General features: G+C 35.5%; 1 protein-coding gene across 1 annotated transcript in view; it reads left to right on the top strand.

Moving 5' to 3' along the window:
* Positions 1-4,589, top strand: part of LOC106462338 (SKI family transcriptional corepressor 1 homolog-B-like) — a 45,086-nt gene that overhangs the window by 33,372 nt on the left and 7,125 nt on the right. The gene's annotated exons all lie outside the window — the stretch shown is intronic.

Genomic DNA, 4,589 nt, shown 5'->3' with positions numbered 1-4,589 from the left:
ATAAAAACCTGTATATATTTATCGGAGTATCAAAAGCGAATACCCACAGGCTAGTCATGTAAGCTGGAGAAATCTTGTAGCGATAGTCCGAGCCGTCTAGGCGTTAGCCCCACTGACGTGATCAAGTAAGTAGGTAGGTATTAGACGAAAAAGTTGCTGTTTAAGAAATTTTTGAATTGTTATACCGGAAATGTTAGCGGCCTTTTTAACGTATTATTAGTATATATGCGCATAATATACTAATACTTTTAACTGTGTTTAGAAATTTAGTTGGGTGGTTTTTCGGTGCGTGAATTATATGTAAACCTTGTCGATCCCAACTATTAAGTGCTGCCGTACTTAATAATATAACTGAAACATTAAATCAGCTCTGCAAGAACTGATCAGATCAGCACCACAAAATAGTCAAGAGAATACACAAATAACGAAGTTACTCTTTTACAAGACACACAAAACAAACATTTATTCGAAACAAAAATAACTATATTTTATACTTGGTATGTTATTATTTTAATTATTTGCTGTTCTCAAAGAGCAAACGTATATATTCTTTTGATGTTATATCGCCCACTTCTTATCGCACATTCTTGCATTTCCGTTTTTATGTTTCATTTATATAAAAATATACAATTATAGATGTATTTGATGTAAACTTTTTAACTCAGGATGTTATCGTTTAATCTAAGGAGCAACCCAACAGTTCTATTTACCTTACATATGGGGCAGAGCTGCGTACCGACAAGTTCAAGGTTTAATCCGCGATATCTCGTTGACTACGCCCCAAACTATCAAATATGGGGAGTTATAACTGTTACAGTCAGTCCCGATATTCGGTTAAGAGTGGCTGCGTTTAGGCAGCGATTCCTGTTAGCTGGATGCTTTCACTCTGGTCGCTAGTTCTAAGAATATTATTGAACATTAGGGAGCTCTGATATGACTGTTTAGCCTATGCGTTGCGTGCGTTTGTTTGTTTGAAGTTAAGCACAAATGGGCTATCTGCACTCTGCTCACCACGGGCATCGAAACCCGGTTTCTAGCATTTTAAGTCCGAAGACGTACCGCCGTGCCACTGGAGGGCATCAGTGTATGCATATTAGAAACATCAATGCGTTTTAATGAAGCTGTACTTGTTGACATACATATATATATACATAACTCTTATTTATGACGAAATGTAGAGCATACTTTTTAAATTTTAATATAGGTTTCAGAAGCTTCAACATCAGAAGTAACACAAAAGTACCGACTTCAATTCCAATCATGTACTGCTGTTTTCTAGTTGTTGACAATACCGGGTAATCACGAACATGACTCACACAACATCAAACAAGAACTGTAAAAAACAAATGTATGCTTACAGATATATCTAGATTGTAATGCACTGCGTATGTGCGGAGCAAATGTGTAAATTTTTAAACTTCTGTAGAAAAAGAAATAATAATTTTTATGTTCGGCAGGAAGAAGTCAAAACATGAACATGCATTGTGTAAAACGAACGGCGAGTCCCTGGGGTGAGGGCACGTGGTCGGTGTGTATTATTTTTCACACGAAAGAAATTGAGTCTATAAGAAATGATATTCCTCTAAGTAATTCAAAACGTCTGTTCTTTCATACCTGGAGCGTTTTTAATTCAGATACCTTGTTTGTCCGTCACTCCCTCGAGAATAACGCTGCACGTGAATCGGGTTCCCAACAACCTGATTACACGGTCTCTGAGTTTCCGCTTTACCCGCGGATCCCTCGCGCCTTGCGCGCGTTCATTGAATTCTTAAATAAATATTAATAGAAGAGACACATTTAAATGAAGGCGGCTTGTTACCTTACGAAACACTAAGAGCCTGATTACTGATTGCATACCTGTGCGCGTCCTGACGTAGCAAACGCGCTGGATGTTTGCTTTTAAGCGCTGAAATTTCCACGATTCCCAAAGGACTAAGTTTAAATAAAGGGTATAGAGTGAAAAGTTTCATCAAGTACTTTAATTTGGGGAGTTTTAGAAAAGACGTTCATGACTGTGGCTCTGTCTCTCTAGATCTTAAACAACAACCATTTCAAGAGTTTTCCTGGCTGTAACTGAATACATTTCCACTGAAACGCTATAACGATGTTTAAACACCTCCAAATTTCGTCTTTGAAGCTCGACTAAGCGTGTTTAATTCGAGCTACGCTACATCCATGCGTTTATTTTCTAAGGGAATTACAAGACTTGAACAAAGAACCGTCCTCTGAACTCAACCGGATAATGGAAACCGAGCCTCATGTATGTGGTGTCTCACAGAGCAGACATGCACCAGTATTTGAATTTCGTCCATCAACCCTCTTGGGTTTCGGTTCGCAATCGCAGACCCAATAGTAGAACCACGATAACATTATAAAATACGTTCTTTATTTATTTCAAAAAAAAAACGTTTTTATACCTTTACAAGAGTTAATCACAACAGGAAGATGTAATTTGTTTCTAGGTTATAAATATATATATATATATAAGTCTACAAGTAATAACTCGAAAAACAATATTTGATTAAAATGCCATGTCGAATAAACCCACGTTTACACCTGTTTTACAAACATTAAATTGTCATTGTTCATATGTTAGTGAGGTCTTGGTTTACACCGGTTTCACAAACATTAAATTGTTGTTGTTCATATGTTAGTGAGGTCTTGGTTTACACCGGTTTCACAAATATTAAATTGTTATTGTTCATATGTTAGTGAGGTCTTGGTTTACACCGGTTTCACAAATATTAAATTGTCATTGTTCATATGTTAGTGAGGTCTTGGTTTACAACGGTTTTACAAACACTAAATTGTCATTGTTCATATGTTAGTGAGGTCTTGGTTTACACCGGTTTCACAAACATTAAATTGTTATTGTTTATATGTCAGTGAGGTCTTGGTTTACACCTGTTTTACGAACATTAAATTGTTATTGTTCATATGTTAGTGAGGTCTTGGTTTACCCCTGTTTTACGAACATTAAATTGTCATTGTTCGTATGTCAGTGAGGTCTTGGTTTACACCTGTTTTACGAACATTAAATTGTCATTGTTCGTATGTCAGTGAGGTCTTGGTTTACACCTGTTTTACGAACGTTAAATTGTCATTGTTCGTATGTCAGTGAGGTCTTGGTTTACACCAGTTTCACAAACATTAAATTGTTATTGTTCTTATGTCAGTGAGGTCTTGGTTTACACCTGTTTCACAAACATCAAATTGTCAATGTTCATATGTCAGTGAGGTCTTGGTTTAAACCTGTTTCACAAACATCAAATTGTCAATGTTCGTATGTCGATCTTGAGGACGGGTGTTCATCTTTATTTGAACTAAATAAGTAAATAAGTTAGTTGTAATATTTTCTAGCTGCAGACTGCCCGAAATAGCTTGGAGTTTTCCAAGGATTCACTTTATATTCTATAACATTACCCTATTCAGAGTATGTAGTGAATTACAACTTGAAAATCATCCAATGCACCAGATGTGTCACAGGCTCCCATACCAATTGTTTTAAAATTATCTCTGCTTTCGATTAAATGATAGCATGTAATTAACGAATCAACCATCGAAACGTGTGAAAAGGGGAACTGCGAAGCTAGATAAATATACTGTGTAACGAGCCACACCCACAGTATACACATATTACCAAAGGTCTCTTGCATACGTAAAGGCTTCTTGAGCATGTATTCGGATACTGATGTAACCTAATGGGTTAAACAATATACAAATTAATATAGTTTAGCGAGGTTTCTATGCATATATACCGTCAGAAGATCGTAGAGAATTTAAATTTTAATGATTATTTGTTCGTATTTTTTTTTCAAAATATCCAGTCAACATCGATGTTAATTTTCGATTAAAGTGTCCAGTTGGCATAAACATTGTTCTAAACATGATTTAGAGCTACTAACTATAAGATCAGGTCCAGCCTAATTTACACTTTTGATTAATGATATAGTTGACCTGTAACCTGAACTTTTAGGGTTAGTTGAATGGATACCAATTAGTTTATGTTTTGCATAGTTATATTACGTTATTTATGTCGTATTATTCGCATAATTAATACATAATTGAAGTTGTCTGGGCTTTCAATCCGATGTTGTTCAAAAGTCCGTTATCTGTAGAAATAATTATGATGAACACATGCCACAATATTCAATACACAATAGCATCAAACCAGAGGGAGCCACTGCAATGTTTGCCCTTGTATTCTGATCACGCTGTTGTTATAATCAAGATCGGCTCTCCATATAAAGAGCTTTTGGGGGTTCTTTTTGTTGTTGTTTAAACAGATTTACATAAAAAAAAAGATAAACCACTGAAACGAATTGCTTAATATCTGATGCAGAATACAGACCAGTACTTTTCATTAATTTAGTCTATGATATGAAATAACAGTTACTTAGAACTACAGTCATATTTTTAGTATATTGAAAGAGCAAATTGCAGTGTAAGAAAAATAAATCAGCTACTGGTAAGGACGTGATACTCAACCGAATACTTTATCTAATAAATCAGCTACTGGTAAGGACGTGATACTCAACCGAATACTTTATCTAATAAATCAGCTACTGGTAAGGACGTGATAATCAACC

The sequence above is a fragment of the Limulus polyphemus genome, unplaced genomic scaffold, assembly GCF_000517525.1.
Source record: "Limulus polyphemus unplaced genomic scaffold, Limulus_polyphemus-2.1.2 Scaffold1146, whole genome shotgun sequence".
NCBI classification, from domain to species: Eukaryota; Metazoa; Arthropoda; class Merostomata; order Xiphosura; family Limulidae; genus Limulus; species Limulus polyphemus.
Note: the sequence above shows the minus strand (reverse complement) of the source record. Positions and strands in the feature narration are given on the sequence as shown.